We start from the raw sequence: 15815 nt of genomic DNA, 5'->3' as shown, positions 1-15815 counted from the left end.
TTTATAAACAAGCTGCTTTCTGAAATATTGCACTATGCTCATTTTGAATACGCAGCCTTTGTAGTAAAATGTTGCTGGGTGTCAGTGTGAGTGTGTGTGCATGTGCTTGGGTTTTTTGAAACACATTTCCAAACAGTATGCGTCTGAGATTTTTCAGGGGATGCCAATAAAACAAAAACGGGAAACGCATGATTCTTCACTTGTGGGCACACAGAATTTGCTCTCTCTTTTTTTAACCAAGGACTGTTCATGCCGAGAGGCTGATTAGAACTTCTGAATTGCACTCCTGAAACCGGATGTCAGTGATAGCTGTAATCTTGTCGCTTATCCTAGGTTGCTTCAGGTAAATGACAACTATAAATGTGCAGGAAAGCAACCCTATGCAGTTGTATGTTCAGCACTGTCCTGTTGTTGTCGTCCCACCCACACCCCCGTCTGCAACACCCCCTTGGATTCAATTCTCTTAGAAAGTGTAAGGAACTAGAATAAGGTTGCAATGTGTGCAAAGGGATGTGGTCAAATACGGGAACGAATTAGTGTGATAAATCATGTGGTTGTGCTTAAGCACACAAGCAGAGTCATTTGTAAGCGATGCAGATGTGCTCCTGCTCTACAATCAAAAGAGTGCAATCTTTGGGGGAAGACTTTTCATGGGTACTGTTCGTTCGCGTTGTAAATGGCTAAATATGTAGCAGAAATGCCGTACGACTTTTCCTTGTGAATTTTCTGCTTTTCTTTGCAAACTGCTCTTGGTTGGGAGTCCTGGACTTCCACCTCCCGCCCAGCTTTCTCATTTCTGTTGACCCTGTGATAAATTGTTTTAACTTGTCACAGATGTACAAAAGGCATCGTGTTTCGGCATTTACACGACTTATTTATGTTCCTTGACCTGTGCGGTGCTTTCAAAAGCTTCACCAATCAGCAAGTCTGATTATTTCTGACGGTCCCTTTTACACGGCAGACTCTGTCCAGCTTAGTTCCCCTCAGTAATATCTATTCATGCAGTTCCCAAACGGAGGCACGCTGTGAATTGTGACTTCTTTATTTTGCTAACCCCATTCTTTTTTCCTCTTCGTTAAAAAAGAAAAAGGAATCCAGTCACTGACTATGCTTTTCATTGGCGACTTTGATATCAGCTGGCCGTCAGAAGCATGCATATATACATTCTTCCTTTAACAAACCCTCACAATTTTGCATTTGCAAACTCTGTGAAATTGGATCCTGCCCCTTTCTCTTTTTTTTCTTCTCTCCCCCCCCCCCCCCAGCTTTCACTTAGAATATAACAGGCAGATTTATTGGGGCAGAGAAATAAAAGTCACGAGGCCACTGGTAGTTCCACATTTGCATTGCATATGGACGGAATTGATTAAAACACAATATTAGTACCTTCTGGCCTGTGGTGTGTATGTGAGTGTGTGTTATGCCTGCATGTGACTTTTGGCTACATAAAGCTTTGCTGATTAGAAAACGTTTTTTTTTTTTTTTTTTTTTTAAAAAAAGTTTAATTACAGGTAGCAATTCAGCCTTTCATTATCTGCAGAGGAGAGATGAAGAGGTGTAATTCATATTATTTATGAACTTTTTCTCCCTAGCCATTCCTGGTACCTTCTGTTTGTTATAACCCAATGCACAATAACACATAGGTTTCTACAGCATGCTCTCCTGGGTTCAGAAAACTCACTGACCTGCTTTCTTAGTAATTAATCTTTGACCTTTAAAAGCCAAGTCTTTCAATTTCTATTTTCTTCTTTTTGACCAGTATTTTACAGCAGTTCAGATTTTTATTAGCAACATTCATCAATGTGAAGAGGGTTGCTCTCTTTAAATATATATCACCCCGCAAACACCCCCACCATCCAAGCCAGGTACTCAGCACCATTTTCCAATATTAATTTGGCTATGCGGGTATATCAGCCACTATTTTAAAAAAATAAAATAAAATCTCAAAATCAGATTAGTTGGCTTCACGCTGGGAATTAAGTGCTTTCATTATCCTCAGATGCTGTTGCTCCCAGAAATAAGAAAATATCCCACAAGCAGCTTATAATTAGAATCTAATTGCATTATTTATTTATTTTGCATAGTAGTAGTTTTAAGACTCACAGACATCTACTATATAGATCTTCGAGTCTCTCTCTCTCTCTCTAGGTGTTTAAATTCTTTCAGTGAGCAGAGATCTTGTGTCTTGGAAATAAAATGTGGAAATCCCTGAAACAGTCTGATGTGAGAGGACTCCATGCTGACACTAACATCAGTATTTCATATAATTATGCCTCTGCTAGCCAATAATATGAATATTATTTGGAGTGCATAGCCCCTATGAAAATTAAGTTGGTTCTCTTAGTGGTATTTCACTCTTTGCTTCCATTAGTAATGCAAACAGGAAATCACTTGATAGTGGTGGTGTGTTGCCTCTTATTATGTACATAGTGGATGCGTTAACTTTTTTTGCAGTCAGTGAAGTTTTTCTCAGGCTATGAAGGTCTCCTATTTGGAATTTCAGAATTCCCTCGCTCTCCAAGTATATCGCTTCCTCTAGTGTACATTGACAGTGTGGCATCTCCAGAACGAACAAAGGGTTGAATTTTGAGAAACATTGTGAATGTGAGGTCCTGTATATGTTTTTAAGCTGTTTTGTGCAATATCCCCATGCGAGTGAATCTAGATATGTAGATATATATTTATTACGGTTGCGCAAAATCCAGAAGATGCAGACAAGAAGTCAGTTTTAGAGTCTTATAGTCTGCTCTAATGCTCATTTTCTCATCAGAATTCAGATCTGAGCATGTGCAGAGTTCAAAACTGGGCCATATTCTAGCAATCAAATTGATTTCTGTAACACTCCCCCCAATAATAATAATAATAATAATGAGAGTGATCCCTACCTGCATAAGCATCTTTTTCATGCTGTCCAATGGCATAGGCACAGTGACTCTTCATACAGGAAGTTGATTTCTTTCACACAGCACAGAAAGCCAATATGAAGTCCTTCAACAGGTAGAGAGATTAAAATTCAGGGTCTGATCTCAGATAAGGGCCTGAAAACCATTTTTTTCATTATAGGGTCTGAAAGACCCTCTGTGTATATAACATAGGGTCCCTCCACAGGATCACCATTATCCGACCCCCACAACCCCCAGTGTTGACACATGTGAGCCTGTTTTTCCTTATACATATCCATTTAAAGTGTGATATCAGTTTTAAGTTTTGATTCTCTGGCTGCTCAATTTGAGTGCAAAAGACTTGCATGTTCCCTGGTGGTGCTATGGTCTCTCACACTCCCAGCAAGATCAGTGAGTTTGTGGACAGGTCTCTGTGGCATGGGAAGGATCTGCCTTAATTTTGAGCTGTCTGTGGGTGAATCTATCAATTTTGGTTTTCTCTTTCTTTTTTCTATTGCTAAGCTTAGTTCTCCACATTTCAGTTTGTGTTGTTTTTTTTTTTGAAGTTCTCAAGAAGGTTCATCAACATTTCCATGCAAATTCCTCCCAATATACATATTTTTATATGAGGTTTTGCCTAATATACTTGTTTCCCAGAACATAGTGTATTTTTGCATGATATTTCCACTAATATACATGCTTTTATGCACACTTCACCTTAGTCCATGCATCATTGAACTAGCTACTTGCCTGAAGGTTGCAAAATTCAGTGAAGTGCAAATTCCAAAGGATGGCTGCATTTCAGTTCTTGGATTGTTTCAGAACGTGCAGATTACTCAGTTTTGCTTTTAAATGCAAACTGCATCAAATCTCTACTCCATTCCAATCTATGGCACATCCTATATCCATTTATCTGTGATCATTAACAAATTGGACTTGAGGAAGCTAGCCCATCTACGTTCAAAGAGCAATATGTAGTTACCTGAGTGTGGACTTTGGTGCATGGAATGGCACATCTAGCTTTCAGAGTCCATGAGACAGAGTCCAGGGGTGGCTTTGGTTTTTAACCACTTTCCCACTTGCTGTCTCTGCCACTGTTGCCATCAGCATTGCCACGCCTCAGACTGAGCCATTTTAGTTTTAAGAATCAAAATTGAGGCCTTACTATAGGGGAAAGTGGTTGGTGTGCCACTTATTACTGGGTGAAGCTTATTTTGATTGGTTTATACACAGTCTTTTATATATAAAATTAGTAGCCTTGTAGTCTGTGTTCTAAGGAACCATTTTTTAAAAAAAAGTGGTTAAAACAGTTAAGTTTTAAAAGGTTCAGTTCACCATTCTGATAGAAAATAGCATCCAGCCGTATCCAAACATAGACAAATACCTGCTCATTGATCTCAGTCACCGTCATGCACAATTTGGTCAGTAACACTGCACTTTTGAAAAGTCTGCCATCTTGAATCAAAATTATGTCAAATTATGCGCAAACACAGATGAAAACCTGCACTTTGATCTCAGGAACTAGCATACAAAATTTGGTTACAATATCATAAGAAATGTCCAAATGCATAGTAAACACACACACCCCACTACTACTACTGCAGACTGCTTGCAGCTAAGACGGAGAATCTTTGACCTTCCAGGTGTTCCAGCAAGCATGGCCAATGGCCAGAGATGATGGGACAGGTAGTTCAGCCACATCTGTAACTAAAAGGGTCTCAGGCAACATATTTGGGAAAGATCTCTGTTTAAGACAAAACCCAAGGACCACATTCCCTTATGGCTAAACCCACCCCACCAGTATGAGCAGGGGGGACATACAAGCAGTGGGTGGGGCCAGAACCAAATTTCAGAATTTTAATATACTTGATGTACAGTCATCAGATGCATCATAACTGTTCCTGGCATCTGATTATACTTGACTTCGTTGTTTTGGAATTGCACACTGGTGTTTGTTTACAATGCTTGACAGTTGATGTGGCATATTTAATGTTTGACTGTGTTTCATAAGAGCTGTGCAATGGTATTTAGCAACTTATACTTCTGTATACAGGACATACAATGCTATGTGGTTTCTGATATTTGGCAGCTTATATTTTTTTCATATTTGTTACCCCCTCACACCCAAAAAAAAACCATGTGATATGCTAGCAAGACTAGCAACACGGACCTTTGTTTACTTGAAAGTAAGTTCCACTGTGATCAGTGGGATCTATCCCTATGCAAGTGTGTGCAGGTAATGCCGTTTCATTTTACAGAAGCTGGGCATTCATCCCCAATTTAAAATTTCACATGACAGTTTTCTTAATCTGGAGACAACTTGACATATTTGCAAATATTTCCCTCAGCGTGCTCCATTTCACAATATGGCACGGCATAAGGATCTCAGCTATCCTACGATTTCCACTCCTTGGACAATAATTTCTTTCACAGCCTTTCTGGCAAATCAGGGACCATCATTGGTGGCTTCATGAGTTATCCTCAGTTATCAGCTGACAGGCCACTCTCAGCTATTAAAGGTACATTAGGAAGAACCTTGTGGTGCTCAAATTCCAGGGGCACTCATCTCAGCTATGGAGGTATTTTGGGGAGGGAGTTGCAAACTTTTGAAGAAGATGTACAGAGTCAGCTGAATTATTTCCCAGTGTTCCAGAAGACAAAGTTGGAAGCCAGTGGCTTCATCTGACACACACAGCGCAGTAAAGTTGAGGATAGGGCTTGTTCCAGGATTTAGAATGTGTCTTCCGATGGGTCCTTTCCTCTATTGGGTGTAGCAGCCTGAGATCAGAGGTTACCAACCATGCACTGCAATCCTAATGACATCTACTGACTCAGAAGTAAATTCTGATGGATTTAATGGGACTAATTCCCTGTGAAATTGGATTTATTAATTTCATAAAATGTATACACCATTTGATTGCTAAAGACAGCAACCCTCAAATCTGTTTACTGAAAACAATAAGAAAAATCAATAAGAAAAAATTAAGAAGAATTTTAAAAATTCAAGAAGTAAAAAATATCAGTAGACAAAAAAACAACAACCCAGATTAAAACTTGCATCACTTTTTAAACATCTGGGTAGGCTTTTCTAAGTAATACTGTTTTTAGCAGGCACAGAAAAGAATGCAGTGAACATGTCTGCCTGATATCAATAGGCAGGGAATTCCAAAGTGTAGGTGCTGCCACATTAAACGTTTGAGTCAGGATTGCAACATTAGGATTGTGACAATCCGAAATCCTCCTTTAGCCTAGCAGGGCTGCTGCTTCAATCACAGCCCTGCTACATATTATATAGCCAGGGGAGAAGGCGAACTACAGATGGCTGTTTTGTCACTTGTGTGTTTGCTGCCCTGGTCTCCTTTGGGAAGGAAGGGAAGGAAATAAATTTAATCCATAAACAAATTTTAATAGTAAATAATCTGTGTTTGTGAAGGGGGTGATGAAATTACCCTGAGCATCTTAATAAAAGAAGTATTGCTTTTTTTAAAAAAAAGTACTATATTCTTTGAAAGCCCTTCTAACAGATTGGGGAAGACCATTCAGAAGCCTCTTAAAACCCGGCTATTATCTCAAAAAATTCATTTCCAGGTCATTTTATCTCATGCTTCTCTCACATCAGTAGCCACTATTGTTGAACTTCATGTTTGGTATTGGCAATATGAAGACACTTTGATTCAAGGGGCACCAATTAGCTTTACAGCAGCTCAGGGGAGTAGGGGTTGGAAGGATGGGGGGGGGGGTGCAATAGAAAAAAAAGATGCTTAACAGAGGTACCCCATCCAATAAAACCACATAAATTATCGCCACCATGTTATGGCATTGCTGAAAGCATTGTCCTGCTTGCCAGTTACATATTGGGCTAAGTCCAAGTGCTGGTTCTAGCTTGGGACTGGGATACATTGAAAAAATAATCTCACCCATCATATACCCAATTCACCACTGAAGCTGGCTTATCAGGAAGTCCATTCCGCACAATAATAGGAATTGGGTCTTTAATGTTGTGGAACCTATGCTGAGACAAAAATGTGGAGAACTGAATTTGACTTGAAAAATGACCAAAAAAATGACATATTCACCTATCCCTAATCAAAATGCATTGTGGAAGTATAATGTAGGATAAATTACATTTGGAATTGTATGCATTGAGATAAAAATATATATCTTTACATTTTTATTCTGTTAAAAAATACATATTCAAATACTTCTTTTTTTTAAAAAAAGACCCATCAATTAATGTTAAAATGGGATATGACAAGCTTATGAATACAATGCAGAATTGGCATGAGCTGCAGATAGGCAGATCCACCCATCTCCACTTAGCTATTTCTAGAAAATTGAAATAAGTCAAGACACTTCAAGAGGAAAGCCTTTAGTTCTAGACCTATACACCTATACCACTGAACTAGTTTTGGAACACACTGCATACATAACCATAATGTCCAATAAATATTGAGGGAGGGCTATAGATAGATCATATATTCTGCATGCAGAAGATCCCATGTTTGGTCCCTAAAATCTCCAGGTTGAGCTGGGAATTCTTCCACCCTGAATCCATTGAGAGCTGTTGCGAGTCAGTGTAGACATTACTGGGCAAATCGATGGTCTAACTCCAGTTTAGGCAGTTTCCTGTGATCAAATGATAGCTTTGTGACCCATGCAGTTTTGAAGGTAGATCTCCTGTGTTTGGTAGTTCTGGTCCTTCAATGGATTTATTCACATGCTAATGCTGAAGCTTATTTCTTTCTGAAATTAAAACTCTGCTCAGCCATGGAAAAGGACACTGAACCATCGTAGTTTAGTTAGCAAGTATCCAGAGATGATTTCTCTTCTTGGTTCACTCCTGGAAACACAGGTCCAAGATTTGATTTGTTTTCCTCCCAATTTGAAAATGGCAATATTTACCATATGTTGTATTGGAGAGTGTCGGACATTTAAGAGGATGCATAGGGAATTCTATGCAGCCTTAGCTTCTTCTTTTTCTGAGATGGGAGACCCCTCATTTCACAAAAGTGTTTACATCTTTGAAAAATGTGCCCTGGCTGAGCAATTCCACATTGCATTTTCCTTCCTTCCTTCCTTCCTTCCTTCCTTCCTTCCTTCCTTCCTTTCCTCCCTCCCCCCTCTCTCCCCTTTTCTTTCAAAGTAAATGTGTGAGTGGTTATGTAGTTGTCTGAACTCAGCGCACAGTTAAGAGGTATCAAACATATTAGTTGGAAATTGCCAACGCTTCTCAAGTTCTCGCAACTGTTGGGTAAGACTTTACAGAAAGGGCATGAAAAAGCAAGGCACTTCTTGTTTCGTAGCTGATGGCATGACCAGAGTGGTTTAATAATATGTGTCTTTTGCTATTTACATGGGGGGGGGGGGAGAGAGAGAAAGCAGAACAGTTTAATAATTGGGAACACATATGAATTTCAAGCATCTTCAAGGGCATTTGACTCAATAACGCTGAATAATGGAGCAAGTCTGAATTCAAAGGAGCAATCTTGGGGCTGGGAATGAAAGGTCCAATTGAAAAGGCGCAAGCTGAATGAAGATGAAACCACAATTAGCTAACAGAGGATTCAAAAGCTTTCCCAGTAGGTAGCCTTTGTAATATTTGAAACTGACCTGTAGTTGTGTAGACTAAGCTAGTGCAGGGCCAATTCATAGCCAGAGACTGCCTTTAAAACGACTGGTTGTCTGTTTTGTTTCCCTGCCAGCGTTCAGTTTAAGATCTGTACAGCAGGCAGTGATTCTACTGGTGCAGTTGAATTTCCCCATGATACAATGAAATGTGGAATGAAAAATGGAAATATGATGAAGCAGCTTACGGTTTTACAGCCTGACAGGCCCCCTTTTCTTTGCACAGCCATTCACCAAAATTAAGGATGAACAAATTTGTCAGTTTTGATTTCCCTCCATTTCTCATTATTCCTGCCATCAGTTCTGCTCAAGACGCTTGATTTTTTAAAGTCCTGGGGCAGTTCTTCCAGGTTTTTTTTTTAGTTTGTTTTTTTAAGCAAACAATTTCCCTAATATACACATTTTTGTATGGGATTTTGCATGCTCTAACTGTTTGCCCAAATATGATGCATTCTTTTTGTATATTTATTTTCATTAATATATGCATTTTCATATTCTATGGGGGGGGGTGTTGGTTGGAGAACCCCATCAGAGAAGTGTGAATTTTGAAGCAGAACTCTGTAATTTGAAGGAAAGCTTCTGTATTCTTTTAGGAGGTGTGAATTAGATAAGAAACTTTTTAACAAAGACAAAAAAAGACACAGCACTGAAGTGCCTTTCCAAAAACTCACCTCTGCATTTGCTTCAGGCTGGCAGACTGCAGTTGGAGTGTGTGTGTGTCTTTGTCTTTTTCTGTGCCTGTGTGTGCACACATCTGATTCACCCCTTTTATGCACAGCCAAAGGGCAGGACATGTGTTACTGATCCTTCCAATACAGATAGACTTAGGGGTTCCCAAAGCAGAGCACAGTAAATGGTAAGCCCTGGAGTCAAAATCAAGATCCTTTCTCTCCCCCTGCCCCCATCACTGCCGCCCAATTCTTCAGTGGTTGAAACTCCCTGAAGCATGCATCCTAAGTGAATTTTCCTAGAAAGTGACAATGAAAAATCCTGTATCAGCCTCTCAGTTTTAAACTACTTTTCCATAGTTGTAGCTTTGGGGAGACATAAAATACATTGAGTTTCATCATGGTCCTTGTTTGCCTGGGTTTAAAGGGCTTGCCCAGGAAGGGGTCTGCCTGCTGCAGTTCTGCATGATCATCTACTCTGATGTTGCCTTTGTGTCTGTCTCTGATAACAGCAGATAATTCTGTACGCTACCTGCATGGGCCTGTTGGAGCACTTCATGATGTAAACAGATAGCAGAGTTTCCTAACAGGAGTCTGCATGATACACCCCTTTGTGATTTGTGACTGCACATTCCAGTGCCGTCTTTAACATATGTGCTGCTGGAGTGCAAAGATCCTCTCAGCACCCCAAAATTTAGTTTAGCCCCCAAATTAACTTTTACTGTGTTTATGTCAGACACCACTCTTACGCCTTATCTCTTGTTTACCAAAGAAGGGAGGAAAAAGAGACAAACTTTTATTTGCTCTTTTAGCACCGACATGGTGAATGACAAGCGCTGCCGCTGATGTGGCACGTCTTTGGTAAATGAGCGCACAAAGTTCTTTAATGAAACAGTAGGTATACATTTCGGTAATACCTAGGTATATATGTATTTTGTTTTTCTAGCTTGATCAAAATTATTTATTATTTCATAACAGGTAGATAGTTAAGAGCTTAGGCGGCTTCAGTGGCGGGTGCCTGGCGCCCCACAGAATTTGGCGCTCGGGTGCCCCACACCCCTTGCACTCCCGGGTAAAGACGGCCCTTCACCTTCCATTCAGTCTCCATAAGGGATGAGTAGTGCAGGTCATTTTGCCATACACTGTGTGTGTTTGGATCATCCAGTCCCTTCTGATGCTCACAGATGCAACTAAATGCTGCAGCCACAGATGAATCATGCATAAAACAGCACATCATGCAAACCAGAGTGGGTAGCCTACTCTGAATATGGGCAGCCTTTTACTGTATTGGTATGTTAGCTGTTCCCTGACTGGCTTCAACTGTAAGTCGGGCATTTTGTGTCACTGGTTCTGTCTTGTGGAACACTATTCCAGTAGATTTGGCAGGCATCCTGGTTTTTAACTCTCAGGCATCTCCTGAAGACTTTCCTATGCTGTCAGGCTTATACCGTTGTTTGAGATTTTCTTGGGTAGCCATTCATTTGAATGATGGTTGCATACGACTTTCAATTGTTTGTGTAAGGTTTTTATATTGCTGTGCATCACCTTGATATTTTGTGAGAGGATAGTATAAAAATACAGAAAGAAAGAAAGAAAGAAAGAAAGAAAGAAAGAAAGAAAGAAAGAAAGAAAGAACTTTATGCTTGCAAAGGTTTATTGAGTTTCTCGTTTGTATCAATACAGAGGGGAGGGGAATGGAACAAAAACATGGGAGACGGAAATGGTTTAGCCAAAACTGAGTTCTTTTAAGTCCTATTGATTTCTAAAGGAGAGGGCTTCAAGTGATTATCTTTGGATGGATCACATCATAAGTACTCAAGATTTCTACATCATTTTCTTTCTTAAATATTTGCACAGGATTTCTATGTCTATGTATACTTACACACACACACTCTCTGTGTGGGTGTGGGTGTGTGGTGTATGGGTGTTTGCACATGTGTGTAGATAGATAGATAGATAGATAGATAGGTGATAGATAGATGATAGACAGATAGATGGATAGATAGATTTAACAGAGACCAAGTAGATCTTATTATTGATGTGCTTACTGCTTCATTAAATTCTCCTTAAGATTTGCAGCATGGATATGGATCATTTGCAATAATAATTATGCAGTGATCGATTGATTGTGCCTGACATTGTACTTGTCACCTTGAAATGCAAAATCCATCCATTTTTAGCAGCCTGAACATTTTTCTCTAATCTTACACACCAGCATGCAAGAGTTTATTTTATGGAAAGAGGGCAATTTATAAAAGTTGGGAGACTTAGCATTAACCTTTTGCTAAAAATGAAGTATCACTTGTCATTTTGCAAAAATGAAAACTGTCCAAGCAGCAACTTTTGGGAGATTAGAAAACACAGCCTAATTTTCAGGAGGATTCTCCCCCCCCATTCAAACCCAGCTGCATGTATTTCAATTGAGTTCCACATGTATATTGTAAATGTCTGTTCCCCTGATACCTTTGCTCTTGAGAGGGAGGGAGAGCAGAACAAGTGTCGCTGATGAAATTTCAGGCTTGAAGTCCTCTCTCTGCTTTAAAATGAGCTCTTCCATTTCAAGAGTTCTACTTATTCATAACTACAAAATTCTTAGCCCCCCTAAACTCTCAATGTGCATTTTTTTAACAAAGCAAAAGTTCAAATCCTTGTTTCCCATGATAATACCATCCAAAGGCATAATGATATACATGGCGATTCTCCAAGTCATGTTTGGAGGTGGGCAAGGAAGCAAAGGGCAAGATCCAGCCCCTCTCATGCTTCTATGCAACAGGTGATTGATACTATTGCTGAGAGGAAGACGGAGGCTCTGCCAGTATAGTGGTGATTCTTAGATTTGGGGTACATGTTTGTGCATCCAGGTACACGTTTCCAAAGCCTGTTTCTTATGGGTTCTTATTTATTTAAAGTATTTATATCTGTTCTTTCACCTGCACAGATAACAAGCCTGGGTACTGAACATAAATCAAAACATAAAATACACAACAAAAAAGGATAAAATACATTATTCAAAACAAATAAAATGCAGAACACAAAATTGCCATCATCTTAAAATGGCGGGGCAGATAAATTCCTTTTCAATCTGGTGCTAGAATGACAACAGTGTTGGCACCACTCATATTTGTGGCTTGAGGACATTCCACAATCAAGGCACCACAACACAGAGAAGACTTCTATATAGTCCTGTTTAAGTAGGAACAATGATATACTTCCAGATTTCCAGATTTATTTTTTTCCAGATTTCCAGAGTTCCAGATTTAGTTTTTTCTAAGGGGGAGCATACCTCATGACCTGCAAATAATTTGGGCTAGAACTAGCGATGGAGGGAGAAATTTGATTCAGTTCACATTTAAAAACAAACCTTCCTAATTCATAGTTTCCAAATAAATACACAAACAGAAACGCAGGCATCCATTGAAAGCTACACTTCTCCACAAGTTGTCATTCAGTTCTCTAGTCCCATACAGGACACCCAGGGCTGGATTTAGATTTGATGAGGCCCTAAGCTACTGAAGGTAATGGGGCCCGTTATATGTCCAGCTGTCCTTTGTCAACAATGAATTGTCTCTGTTTTTTGTGTTGAATATATATGTTATATGGTAATTTATGGACCTAATAGGTATCTAAAGACATTTACACACAACAAATAGGAGCCCACAGAACACAAAACAAAACACTGTTGCTGTATGTAGGTTTTATTTTATTTGTTTTTATCTTATATTTTGGAAATGTACATCCAGGTTTTTTTCTTCCTTTAATTTTTTTGGGGGGCCCCATGAGAGTGGGGCCCTAAGCTGTAGCTTGTTTAGCTTATACATAAATCCAGCACTGAGGACGTCCATGCTAGCTGAGGCTCATGGGAACTGTAGTGCAAAATATATGGAATATACCAGTCTGATGAAGGCTAGACTAGGGAATGTGAGAATCTTCCATAAGATATTATGCTGGTCTTTGTGGAGTTCCTTTTGTGTTCCTTTTACATTCCTGGGACTCTGTTGCCCAAGGAACTTGAAGCAAGTTTCATTGAATTAAGCATTAGCCAAAACCTGTTGCCCAGCCAGCATTGTACAGAACTCACCCTGAGAGAACTTTCTCTACTATTTATATTTTTATTAGCTCCTTTGACTTCCCTTAGAATTCCTCTAAGGATTTCCTTAAGGGTGAATCTACAAGAACATACTGAATTTTGCTTTGGGCAACATGCCAGTGGCATAGCTAGCATGGGCATTTATTTCAAGCAGGCAGAGACTACTTTAAGCATTCCTAGTTTTTTGGGTTTGGTTTGGTTTGGTTTGGTTTTTTTTTTTTTTTTTTTTTTCTGTGTTTGATAAAGACCCATGTAAGAGTGTGTCAGATTTCTGGCAGCTTTGAAGACAAACAGGGAGAAAGAGTCCCCTTTAAAACATAAGAACATAAGAAGACCCTGCTGGATCTGACCAAACTGCCATGTAGTTCAGCATCCTTTTATCACAGTGGACAACCATATGTCTGTGGAAGTGCACAAGCAGGACCAGCGCATGAGAGCACTCTCCCTGCATGTACTCCCTGGCATCAGACATCCATAGGCATGCTTACTCTGACAATGGAGGTAAAACATATCTACTGACCAGGGCCGGATTTAGATTTGATGAGGCCCTAAGCTACTGAAGGTAATGAGGCCCTTTTTATGTCCAGCTGTCCCTTGTTAACAACAAATTGTCACTGTTTTTTGTGTTGAATATATGCTATTACAGACCTAATAGGTATCTAAAGCCATTTGCACCTAACAAAATATGTATTTTATCAAAGTAATTGTTGAACTGAAATACAATTAAAGTAAAGGTAAAGGGACCCCTGACCATTAGGTCCAGTCATGACCGACTCTGGGGTTGCAGCGCTCATCTCGCTTTATTGGCCGAGGGAGCCGGCGTACAGCTTCCGGGTCATGTGGCCAGCATGACTAAGCCACTTCTGGCGAACCAGAGCAGAAGAAGTGTATTAATAGTGAAATACAATTAAGAAGGAGTATATTGGGGGGGGGGTCAAGAGAGTGGGGCCCTAAGCTATAGCTTGTTTAGCTTATACATAAATCCAGCACTGCCACTGACAACCCTATCCTCAATCAACATATCTCCGCTGCTACTTCCCATAACCTTGATGAAATAAAAATGCACCATGCATCTATCATAGAAGCCTGCCTGAGTTGGGGGGGGGGGCTAATTTTAAGGCCCGGGTGCAATTGCAAAAAAAGGAAAAAAAGATTATGTTCTGGATTTCTGCTAATTGGATCTCCCTTGGTGATGGAACAACCAGCAGGTTTGCGGAATAATGGTACTTGGAGTGGTGCTCCATTGAGTTTGTGCTGAATTTGGAAATAGGAAGTGTTACAAACAATTAGTGCTGGGCTATAGGGCTATGTGAGTAGAGGCTATAGGTAGAGCACATGTTTTGCACAGAGGGTCCCAGTTTAAATCCCCGATAGCATCTCCAGATAGGGCTGGGACAGACTCCGTACCTGAAACCCTGGAGAGCTGTTGTCAATCAGCAGAGATAATACTGAGCTAGTTGGAACACTGGTCTGAGTCAGTGTAAGTCAGATTCCTGTGTTTTATTTGGGGTGGACTGTATCATGGGGCTTAATGGCAAAGTAGGCTTACTATGAAGACATCCTCTCCACTTCTTCAAGGTTGTTCCTCATAGTTCTCACTGGGAATAACAAAAATGTAGGCTCCCTAAAGAATGAACGTAGCTTGTTGGGCTCCAAATTTGAACATGGACTATTACAAGTTGAAAATTACATTTAAAAATGAGCTCAAATCATATGTGTATGAAGGGGGGTGGGTGAAGTGATATATATTGTCTGGAAGGATGCCAAGGTACTGGCAATTAAATGATTCATTAAGCTGCTTTCCGCTGCTAACATCTAAGGTGGATGGAGCAGCCAGACTTGAAGGATGCTTAGTTAAGGATTAGTAAAACAAAGAACTTTCTGCCTTTGGATTCTATAGATTCATTTGTCACAGTTTCATTTCCTGTGTGCAAGTATTTAGTAAAGAGGCATGGTGAACCTAATATCTCTAGGGCTGTGCGTCCTTCATATGACTTCTGCAGGAATATTTTGACATTGGCTAGAAAGTGACTTTGTAATGCTTACTATTATTGGTATGGCTATTATGGTTGTTATTATGCTTTTAATAATATCTTACTTAAAACAACTCATGCTTACATAGGTATGTAATATAGTACATGGCAGTAACATTAATAAATTATATGGTGTATTCTCCTGAAAAATATCATTCCAAAAGATAAAAAAACTAATGTTCAGTGTTCTAAAAACCTGTTTATTTCCCCATTATTTTCTGTCCAATAATTATCTGCATTATTATTATTACTTTATTGTTGTTGGTGGTGATGCTGATGCTGTTATTGATTTATAAACTGCTTGAACAAAAAAATTATCCAAGCTGTGTATCAATCACATTATAGATCAAACATGGCTAAAAGCTTCAAATCAACTACAAGTATATACATGAAATCATCCTAATTATTCCGTTAAAAGATAAAATCAATAAAATTTTTGAAACAGATATAGGAAACTAAATTGTGTGTCTGGGTTTTTATTTTTTAAAAAATAAATAAATTTCCATCTTGCCGTTCCCTA

General features: G+C 39.4%; 1 protein-coding gene across 33 annotated transcripts in view; it reads left to right on the top strand.

Annotated features, from left to right (window-relative positions):
• RBFOX1 (RNA binding fox-1 homolog 1) overlaps positions 1-15815 on the top strand; it is a 1465188-nt gene that overhangs the window by 1003847 nt on the left and 445526 nt on the right. The window lies entirely within an intron of this gene.

This window comes from Podarcis tiliguerta (genome assembly GCF_965153285.1).
Source record: "Podarcis tiliguerta genome assembly, chromosome: 14".
Taxonomy (NCBI): domain Eukaryota; kingdom Metazoa; phylum Chordata; class Lepidosauria; order Squamata; family Lacertidae; genus Podarcis; species Podarcis tiliguerta.
Note: the sequence above shows the minus strand (reverse complement) of the source record. Positions and strands in the feature narration are given on the sequence as shown.